Raw genomic sequence first — 12,310 nt, forward strand, 5'->3', positions numbered from 1 at the left:
AAATTGTTGAATATTAATATTCAGAATTGACACAATAATAACAAATGTGAAATGACCATATACAAATTAAAAATATACAAATAGACATTCATGATTTCAATACTAAAAACATCTTCATCTCCTCCACCTCCACCCTTAAACAATATCATTAATAGTATTTTTTTCATTTAAATGCATTTATATGTATTAGTAACAATATTAAGAATAACAAGTTCAAAAAATAGTATTCTTATTTATAATAATAATAATAATAATAATAATAATAATAATAATAATAAGGGTTTTGTTTTAGAAGAGTTTTAATATTTTTGTTTACAGAAAAGTCACAATATTTTTCGTTTACAGAAAAGTCTCAATATTTTGGGTTAGTTTACGAAATAGTCCCAAATTAATTTGATACCGGTTTCAACCGGTCAAAAAGGATCAAACTGCAAAATTTTGTCGATTTTCAGAACTTTTTTGTTCAAAAAAATAATCCTAGGACTAAAGTGCAACTTTTCCGTAAATGTTGAGACTTTTCTGAAGATTTTCCAATTTTCTATCCTATTTCTCATATATTAAAAAAAAAAAAAAAAAGAACTTGGAAGCCCAAAGATAAACAAAAAAAAATGTATGCGCATGTAGGTTTAGCTTTTGGGGTGATTTTCTAATTCTATTTCTTTATGTTTAATTATTGCTTTAATTATCTTACTATCATTTCAAAATTTCTTGGATGGAATCACTTGTTAGTTGTTACAGGTTGAAGTTGTTATTCTTTTCCATATTCTTTTCCATGAAATTAATTTGGCCAAATTGTTGTTTATATATGTTTAAAATCCAATTATACCTTTATTGCATGCAATGCAACTTGAAAATTAATTTGATCTACATCACCATGTGAATTAATTAATCACAAAATTCCTTTCTAGGAGAAGCTACCACGATTTTATCCCCTTATTTTTTGCGTTGACAAAATGCAGACGTCTTTATGCGCCGCCTTTGATCTTTCTTATTCATTGGTTAGGTGATTGATATTTAACTAGAGGGGAATCATGCGCGTTATTGGTGCTATGTTCTTTTTTTTCTTTTGTCAGCAAAAACCTCCTCTGATAAAAGTCAAAACATTAGTCAACAAAAGGTTATAGAATTGTGGGAAAATGTTTGAATTTTATTATTACCTCGAGTACCAGTTGGACCAAAAACGCAATTGAACTGAAACAACTTTTTTCCATCTTTATGATGTTTTAAATGATCTAAAACCACTAATGACACATCTTCTCCAATGTAATCAATCACGTTCTTTGTGTTGAGAAACTCGTGATCAAAAGGTGAAAATATGTACGAAATTCATTACATACCAAGGTCATTTGAGTTAGAGGTTCAGATGCAGCCTACAATATATTGGTATAAAAATAATAAAGATTTTATAAACTTTTGTTTTCTTTAAAATTATTTCATGGAAACTAATTACCTGCACATCTCCATGTTCCCGAAGTTGGTTTGTAACAAAGTTGACCACATCCGAGCTGAAAATAATAAAATTGGATAAAATAATGAAATCATCAAAAAAGAAAGGTAAGATAGATTGAATCTTTTTATGTAGTCCCATAAGCAATCAGTTGCAATATCATGAGTAGCAATAACCAAGTCCCCAAAGAACCATATGCTGCACCGGATCATAACCCCAGTTTTATAATTTATACACAGCACAACATAGCAGTGGGCAAAGGGTATTTCAGTCATTTACATAAATGAGAGAATGCCTACTGGGATATGATTTTTTCAGACCATCTGCCTTTGACAACTTTTCAAGCCATTCTGTACCTTCAGACCTCCTCCAAGCTAGGAAAAAATTATAAAAACCATATATATATATATATATATATATATATATATATATATATATATATATATATATATATATATATACCTGCTTGTTGGGCTTTTCTTGAAGCCAAATTATAGTCGTAACCTGTTCTGGATGAAATCACCTCCATCAACATTAATGATCTCAAAATTAATCTCTTAATCTTTCATTCAAGGAAACCGAATCAGTTTCCAAAACAGACGACAAAATGGGTTTTCCACCTTACAAAACGTATAATCAACCCTTGCTCTTTGAAGACGGGTTAGATAAAATATGGTTAAACAAAAGTACATTATCACCCCTGAAATGATCACAACCATAATCAGGCCAAATAGCAATTAAGGGAAAGAAGATATGTTGTATAATTAGTAATGACCAGAATGCCCTTGTAAGATATTGTCTAATTATTCTATCTTTATTGTTCACCATGTGTTTTCTCGCTTACATTTCATTTAAGTTTGGTAAGTCTCTCATCTCTACACTATTGGTTACTTTACAGTTTACAGTAATAATCTATTCATCTTACATAAATGTTTATTTAACCTTGCAGGTTACTTTCAGATCAATATATTAACAGTTTGAAACTTCTTGCAAATTAATCAAGCATTAATTTTGGTTTTCTCTACTGACCCACTATGAACTATTAGGTAAAGTTATACGTTATAAGGAAATTCCAAACCAATAAAGAATATACCATCAGTTTATGAGTATCAATAAAACCATGTAATAACTTCTGCTGATTCGTTGATATAAAAAACCGTGAATTGACCATCAAAGATAAGTTTGTGGTGATTGTTGGAAACATTCCCTAATTTCCGTTGGTTTGATCAACTATAGCTGCTACCACCTCCAGCATCACCAGCCATACAGTTATTCCCTTTTGTAGTTTCACCTAGATAGAAATCCAAACCGTACATGAAAATTTTGACCTACATACAAATCTTAACCGAAAAGCAAATTCAAAACTTACAAGTCAACTTCTCACAAACACATAAACACACCAAAGTTTCTCATATCATGAAATCAGCACAAAAAGAAAAAGAAACTAACAGTGGATACAAGAGAAAACAAAAGCGAGGCTGAAATCAATAAAACGAAAAGTTACACTTGTCATCGCTGCCTTGCTGATCAAAAAAATTTACAGGAAGTTAAAAGGATTACACCTGAATTGTTTAATATAGTATACAAAATACAAACTATATACATACCATTTGAATTATAGCAATTTTCCGCACGTACTACAGGTCCAAACTTTCTATTCTGTGGGTCTTCTTCCATAAGTGAAAATGAGCGATAAATAATCTGAGAATCATGTCACACCCCCGAACCAAACGGCGGAAACGTCTGAGGGCCCACATGACTAAATTTGAATATCATCACAATGAATATACATGAATCATAACATAAGCATCACCAAGCATCAATATATTACAAGTGACTTTGTTCATATCAAATACATTGTTTTAACATTTCGAATCCTTAACATAAATTGTTTGATAGTTTTCAAAAGCACAACACTCTAATATAACTTGGTACTACTCCTCAACTTACCTAATTACCTGAGAATACAAGTTATTTTGAAAATGGTCAACATATGGAATGTTGGTGAGTTCATAAGCAAGTTTGATATGAAAATGTTTTGTGTAGTTTGTAAGAAAACAACCCAGAAAATCCGATATTTTCTGAAAAGACCATTATTTGTATAAAAGTGTGAAGATCCGTAAATATATGCATGATGATTTCAAAACGTGTATAGTTGAAAAACTTCGTATTAAAAGTACCAGTGAAAAATTGTTGAACTTCCCCGGAAAACCCGATGTTTTCCGAAAATAAACAAAATATTGTACAACTGTTCGTATTGTTATCCCATCCTCGAATGATTTTGATTTATCTTGATTACTTGATTAGTATTGGATTTATTTATGTGAGTCGTTATAACCATGCATGATAATGACTAATTTGTCTGTCTTGGCACTCTGGTGAACGCCAGAATTGATCTTAAGATTTTGTCACCCTAGACTGGCCGAGTCTAACTGTAGCGAACAACTGAGGTGTGGGGGAGTCACCCCTGTATAGATCTATACATAAACTCTCGCTCTCCCTCCAGGAGACTTTGATTATAACTACAGACTATGACCGACACACGTTGGTGCCACCCATTATTACTCACTAAAACCTAAGTGACTTTGATTAATATTGATTATCGACCCGTATTTGTTTACTTGGATTGACGATAGTCCTAATAAACTACGAGAAGAGGATTACAAGATCCTACTATTCCTGCGTATTATTTATGGCTATTGATTATACGAAAGACATACTGGCCCATTTCGCATTTGATTTACTTGGACCTTACTAGCAATGCTACTGGGCCACTAAGGCCCAATAGAACTTAAAAGCCATTGAGGGTCCCTTAAATATGAAATTGGGTCATAGAAGGCCCAATAACATTTATAATTATCCCTTGGGCCCAAAAATCATGTTAATGGGTCACAAAGGCCCAATAAGCATGTTTGGAACTTTCAAGCCCAAAGGATTTAATGTTTACTTGTTTTAGGTATAGTATAGATGTCGGAAATGTTTAACTGAACAACTGTTAAATTTGTATCGATACGAGACCGGACGGTCGTTTATAACGATATTTGGAAATTTATGTATAATCATCTTGTCATTTTTTCAAAAGTTGTGGTTTGGAAATTTTGACCCAAATATCTTAATAATAAAATAATTGACACAAAATATTTGCTTGACCTTTTCAGCCCTTCTTTAATAAAAATGACAATTTTAGTCCCTTATATATATATATATATATATATATATATATATATATATATATATATATATATATATATATATATATATATATATATATATATATATATATATATATATATATATATATGGAAAAGATCAAATGAGAACACCTAAAAGGTTGAGAACACGAGAACAAGTATATTCATTTGTGATTTCATGTATTCATTTGTGGAAAAATGATAAATTTTTACGCACAATCACCATGAATATGCTTTTTCTCTTCAACTAAAATTAAAGACTTCAAAATTTATCATTTCTCCACAAATGAATACATGAAATCGCAAATGAATATACTTTGTTCTCGCGTTCTCAACCTTTTTGGTGTTCTCAATTGATCCTATATATATATATATATATATATATATATATATATATATATATATATATATATATATATATATATATATATATATATAGGAGTAGGATCAATTGAGAACACCAAAAAGGTTATATATATATATATATATATATATATATATATATATATATATATATATAAACATTTTAGGCCCTAAAAACCATTTTCTTGTCATTTTTACCCATAGACTTTGTTTAAGTGGTGGTTTTAGCTCAAATTTACTTTTATCAGTTTCAGCCCTTCCAGAAAAGTGTTTTTCGGTTTAAGCCCAAACTTTTTGTAACTTTTACAATTTTGGTCCAAAATCCAAAAAGTTTACATTTTTTATCCTTGTTTGGAAAATACATCATTTTGACGACTGAATTAGTTTCATTTACCCTTTTTACCCCTTGTTTGAGAAGTGTATCATTTCACCCCATTAAAATTTGGGATTCTCGTAAATTAGGGCTTAATGGGCCGAAAAGCCCATAGTTTGGCCCATTAAACTACAATTTACACTTCTAGCCCTTAAAAGAGTATGATATCCATAAAAACATTTATTTTTACTGATTTGAATCTTTTAGCCCTTAAGAAAACCATGAATGGCAATTTTTCAATCAAACTTTTGTTTGTTTGACAATTTTAGCCCAAAAATGGGTTTTATGTTGCAATATGTATATTTTAATCTTAGAGGGTAATTTTTCTTGACTTGTTTTAGTGAAATACTTCTTAGATCATGTTTATCTTCCTCTTAGAGCCATAGATCTCGAGTTTCTATTCTTTTTGTTACGCATTTATCACATAAATAAAAAAAATCACACATACACATAGATCTACACATTTTACTTGTATTATGTAGCACCTGGTTCATGGTACGTAAAAATTTATATAAGTATTTTTCATTTTAGCCTTGGACTCGGCGAGTTGTAGGCCCGACTCGCCGAGTAGGGACGCGGTCCGGGGGCACGTTTAAGTTGGCGACTCGGCAAGTCACTGCTGTTTGATGAAACCCTAAATTTCAAGGGTTTGCACCCTAAAAAACCCTCATTTCTGCCCCAAGCTCGCCCCCATTCACCCTCAGAGCCCCCAACATCGTTTTTGCCCTTTCCTTGTGAGATTGAAGTGTTTTGGGTGTGTTCTTGAAGTTTTTGGAGGAGGAAGAAGAGTAGATCAAGAAGAGGAGAAGGAGACCAAGCATTTTTGTGACATCTCAACGTTTTCCTTGAGGTATAGCTCGTTTCCCCTATGTTTTCAAGCTTGTAGTCCCTATTAGCTTCATGAAATTCCTTCTTGAGCCATTCTCCAAGCTTGTTTGTGCTTTGTGGGTTGTAATAAGTTGTTAGCCTTTAGATCTAGGCATGATTTAGTCCCTAGAGCTTAGATCTACTGCCTTTATGGAGTCATATTGCATGAAAGTCCTAGATCTACCCCTTTTGGTGCACTTTGAGCCCTAAAACCTTCATTGGTGATTATCTACACGTAAAGTTGGAAACTTTACGTGTAAACCAGGCCTTAGGAACCCAGATCTATGAATGGCATGGACTGAATTCAAGCAAAATCGCGTGTATAGTTTTTGCATGAGGCAAACTTGGCGAGTCGTTCATCCGACTCGGCGAGTCGGGTCGCGAGTCCCAGGGTTGTTCCCTTTTGTGTTTGTGAGTTGGAGTAGTGAGTCATAGGGTATGACTCAGTGGGTTGGAAGCCAGACTCACTCATGAAGTCACTCGGTGTCACACCCCCGAACCAGACGGCGGAAACGTCCGGGGGCTGTTGTGACTCAATTGAATACCATCACAATGAATATACATGAAACATAACATCATACATCACCAAGCATTGGAATAATACAACTGGTAGCATTTACATTTAGTACATTGTTCCCTAACATTACATGCCCAAAAAGTAGATTGTTCGGTGCTAATTAAACAAGCAGCAAAACGTCACTGAGTACACTTATCCATTCGATTTATCTGTTACCTGAGAATACAAGTATTTTGAAAAACGTCAACATATGAAATGTTGGTGAGTTCATAAGTAATGTTTGAAATCCAATGTTTGTATTGTTTTGAAAACCACCAGAAAATCCGATATTTTTTGAAAATAGTATAGTGTAAAAAAAAAATGTGAAGATCCACAAGTACGCTTGTTTGTTTTCTATAGGTGTATGCGTACGATTTGTAAAACTTGGTACGTAGTTCGTAGGTGTATTAGTTGAAAACCCTAGGAAAACCCGACGTTTTCCTATTACTTTGCTTCAATTAGTTTATGTGTTGTTGTTTCGTTACATTAGAGGTATTCGTTGAGCTCCGGAGGCATTGAGTATATAGTGGGTTGTGAATTGTTGTAACATACGTTAATGAAAACGTCCAGTTGACAACCGTACTAGCAATCCCTTAGGCGTCGCTCGCACTTATTCACATAACTCAACCCTCCTGGACTTGTGTAGTCCCACGACCGAAGAGAAAAAGAGAAGGTGCGAAACCCTCGGTATTTCCCTACGTCGTTCAAGACCATTGCAATTGCGAAGGGCCCGAAGCCCAACCCGCAATCGTGAGTTCCCGACTTTACTAGCAGTACCGAAGGACCCTTGGGGACCAGCAGCACGTTTGCCATTGAAAGTCCTTTTACACGAGGTTAAGTCGTATTAGACCCAACTACATGTAAGAAAGTATCCTTTGGGCCTAAAGATCACGTCATCGGGCTAGCTAGGCCCAATAAGCATGATTTGAAACTTTTGGGCCTAAGGAAGGTACGTCGACGTATTGAGTAATTCCACGAGAGTATAGAATTCCGAGAGTTCCATATGTGTATTAAGCGTTGTAGTGTTAGTAGTTTTGGATTTGTTATTGATTCGAGACCGAATCAATTCGTTTGTTAACGATTTTTGGTGTTGTTGTGAATTGTAATTCATCGAGAGTCGTAGTGTCAGTCTTTTTCACAACAAGTGTATTGAATTGTCATTGAGAATTTTCTGTTTACAACCCCTCTTTATTTTGTAAATTTACTTTTTCACCCCTTTAAGTAAATTAATTTCCGGTTTACTCCTTAAACCATTTTTCTTGGTATTTTGACATCAAAACTTAATGAAATTGATATTTTTCAGCACCTTTTTAGTTGCAAAACAGTTTTAGACCCTGAAAATACAATTTTCTCGGTTGTAGCCCTTTATTTCGCAATTTTTACACTTTTGGCCCAAATTGGAAAATTTTTGCAACTTTGGTCCTTTTTCAACTATGGAAAGCATTTTTGACCTTTGAAAAGTACTTAGAACACTAATAACCCACTGTTTTACAGAAAAACAAGGTTCAGCCCCTCAAGTTTGGGTAATTTCGCATATTGGGCCCTATTGGGCCAAAAATGTCATTTTTAGCCCATTAAGCTTGAAATTTATGTTTTTAATCCTCCAAAAGAGTATATTTTCAGAAAATACATTATGGAAACTGTTTTGACTCATCTCACCCATCAGATTTCGAAATATTTCATTTTGGGCCCTTCAACTTTGTATTTTTGACATTTTATGTCTAAAAAATGAGTTTTTAGCCCAAAGTATGTGTTGTTAAGCCACTTAGCTATTTTTTTTGGTATACTTTGTATGTAGTAGTATATTTTATGCTAGTATCATTTAACATAAAGTATATCTCGGTTTTTAGTGATTCATGACTAGATCTAACATCATAATCATACAAAACACACATATAAGCATAGAAATCATACAAGGCATACACATAATGATAGATCTACACCTTTGCTTGTATTCTCCCCCACAAAAACTTATAAAAACCGAAAATAAGGGGGGTATGAAGCTCACCTTTGGATGTTGATTCGGTTTTTGAAGAAAGGATGGAAGGAAGCTTGGTGATTTTTGACCCTAGTACCCTTTGATGAAGATTTCGAGTTTATGGAGTTCTAAGACACAAGTTTATGATTTCATGAGAGTTAAGAAGAGATTTTTGAAGATAAGAAAGAGTCCAAAGCATTAACTTAGCTAGATAATGATTTTGGTGATGGATTCTCCTTGTGAAGCTCTTGATTCACGAAATTTTTGAAGGAGGAGGGAGGATTGTTCCTTGAGAATTCTAGAGAGAGTTTGTGAGAGATTTGTGTGTGTGTGTGTGTGTGTGTTTCGGCCGAGAGTGAGTGAGAGAAGAGAGACATAGACCATGAAGTGATGCATGCATGGAAGTATGGGACATGTTGCATGGAAATCCTTTGGTTAATTGTGAGGTGTCACTCACAAGGTCAACCCTTCCTCTTGGGCTTGTTTTGGGCCGAAAATATGGAAGGAAAAAGAGAAATTTGGGCTTTAATGCCCACAAGCCCATGTGTAAATTAAGTTGGATGAGTTTTAACCTAAAAGGAAATATAATATGATTTTTACACTTTGTTGGGCTAGTTTAGGTTAATCATGGATCAAAGCTTTTAATTCATTTCATTCTAGGCCCAATATGGCCCAAAATGTTGAAATAAATAAATGTGGGTCCAATTAGAGCCCATTTAAGGGTTCTAAGCCCATGATAGTCAAATTGGAAGCTTATTGGTCCATTTAGGTCCAATAAGGAAGTCCTAGTCCAAAATGGACCTAGATAAGGACTTCTAGGGTTTCCAATTGGTTGTTGACTATTTGTAGCACTTGCATGATGTATTTGATTGAAGTTTTTGATGTCATCTAATAAGCATCACACATGCTTTTAAGTTTTTGGTTCAACATTTTTCTTGAGTTTAGTGATTACAAGACACAAAATTTCTAGTTGTGACATCATCCCCCCGTTAGAGGGAATTTCGTCCCGAAATTCTGTTTGAAAGCTAGGTTTGAGAATGCTAGAATAGGTGAGGGTACTTCTGCTTCATTTGGTCTTCGCGTTCCCACGTGAATTCTGGCCCACGCTTTGCGTTCCACCGTACTTTCACGATCAGGATGCGACTTTGCTTAGTACGCTTCACCTCCCTGTCCATGATTTCAATTGGTTCTTCAACGAACAGGAGATTCTCATTGATTTCAATCTCGTCAAGAGGAATGACGAGGGTTTCATCAGATAGGTACTTCTTCAGATTAGAGACATGAAACACGGGGTGTACACCGCTTAGCTCTGCGGGTAGTTGCAGTCTCTATGCTACCAGACCTATTCGGGCGACGATTTCGAAAGGTCCAATGTACCGTGGGTTCAGTTTTCCCCGCTTCCCAAACCGAATCATTCAATTCCCAGGAGATTCCTTTAATAACACGCGATCCCCGACTTGCCATCCTAATGGCTTACGCCTCTTGTCAGCATAGCTCTTTTATCGGTCTCACGATGCTTGAGGTCCAGCTTTGATTTGGATTATCCTCTCTGTTGTTTCGCTAGTGGTTTCTGGTCTCATGAGAGTACTACCGAGTGATATGCATTTATGACTATAAAGAGTTTTCAAAAGGAGCATTCTTGATGCTCGTGCGATAGTTGTTATTGTATGAGAATTTAGTCAAGGGAAACTGGGTATCCCCTGACTTGTTGAACTCAAACACCTAGACTTGTAGCATGAATTTGAGTGGTCGAATGGTTCGTTCACTTTGGCTATTGGTTTGAAGGTGGTAAGCAACGCTTATGTCTAGCTATGTGCCCATAGCCCTCTGAAGTGACTGCCATAGTCTTGAAGAAGATCTGTTATCTCGATCCGAGATAGTAGATACCGATATTTCATGGAGTCTCACAATCTCCTTGATATAAATCCCAACTAATCTTTCCGTCTTGTTTGATTTCTATATTGTCAGGAAACGGGCGGATTGGGTTAACCTATCGACGATCACCTGGATAATGCCCATCTCAACTTGCATAACTATAAGTTCGTTCCTCGACTTCAAGAGTTTTATCCATCCATGTAGTGTTTTCTTCACGATATTCTCCGGCTTTGATGCCTTCAAGGCTGGTCGTAGGTGTTGACAGTGTTTGTTCTTGTTTTGTGACCAGACGAGTATGCTATTGATAATAAAAAGGCTAACTAGGAGTGATTGAGAGAACTTGGTTCGTAGGGTCCATGAATAGCATGGGAGCATTCGTTAGACCGAAGGGTATCGCAATGAATTTGAAATGGTCGTGACGAGTTCGGAAAGCAGTTTTTGAAATGTCGTCTTCTCGGACTCGAAGTTGTTGATAACCGATTCTTAGATCTATTTTAGAGAAGTAGCTAGCTCCTTGGAGCTGGCCAAATAGATCGTCAGTCCGTGGAAGTAGGTATCAATTTTTAATGGGGAGATTATTCAATTTTCTAAAATCGATGTACCTTCTGAAGGATTCGTCTTCTTGAAGAACAAGATCGGAGCTCTTCAGGAAGAGAAGTTTGGTCCGATGAGTCCTTTACACAACAATTCTACTCAGCTAACTAGATAACTTGTGAATTTTCGGCAAGAGTCATCCTATAGGGTGAATTAGCAATTGATGTGGTTCCCGATATGAGATTGATTCGAAATTCGACCTGTCTCTCTGGGATATTCCCAAAAGTTCCTCGGGAAACACATTTGGAAAAATCACATGCTACTGGAATCCCTTGTATGCCTACCTCTTCTTCGGTCTTGTCCACAACATGAGTGAGGAGAATGTAGTTCTTCTGGTGCAGGCACTTCTGCGCCTTGATGCACGAGATAGGAAGAGGATTGGCGCCAGGTTTATCACCATGGATTATTAGAGTTTTTGTGATTAGGAAGGTGAAGGCAAACAGCCTTCTCGCGACACATAGTATCAACACGGTGGGGGCTTAACCCAACCATGACAATTATCACATTAAAACTCCTAATATTTACTGGCATGAAATCTATTTGTAATGAATGGTTGTTTAGTGTTAAGGTGTACTCCACATAAGTACCCTAGGTTAAATCAGTTTTCCCCATTAGCCATGTCCATTGAGAAGGCTTAGCTTAGCTTTTAGGGATGTTGTTTTAGTAAGTGTTTGAATTTGTTACTAATCGAAACTTCACTCGGATTTACCATTTCATAAGAGGTAAGCGAAAGAGTTGTCAAGTGGGAACATACCAATAACAACCGTTGGGTCTTGGACTGCTTCGCCTTGACCCCAGGTCAGGACCATTTCTGATCTTTCTGCACCATGATTGTTATCCTTGGGGCAACTACGCCAGAAGTGACCAGTTACTCCACACCCATAGCAGGTGTGAATGGTCTCATTATTTGTGTTGTTGTTAGGGTTGTTGCGATTTTTGTCATTTTCATTTGGCTGACGCTTCTGGCATGGATAAGTTCTACAGAATTTGGCGGGGTGATTCTTTCGGTTGCATTTGTCACAGTGCATCTCCCGGCAGGCTCCCTTATGATGGAATTTGCACTGGT

This window comes from Lactuca saligna, chromosome 1, assembly GCF_052625555.1.
Source record: "Lactuca saligna cultivar CGN05327 chromosome 1, ASM5262555v1, whole genome shotgun sequence".
Lineage (NCBI taxonomy): Eukaryota > Viridiplantae > Streptophyta > Magnoliopsida > Asterales > Asteraceae > Lactuca > Lactuca saligna.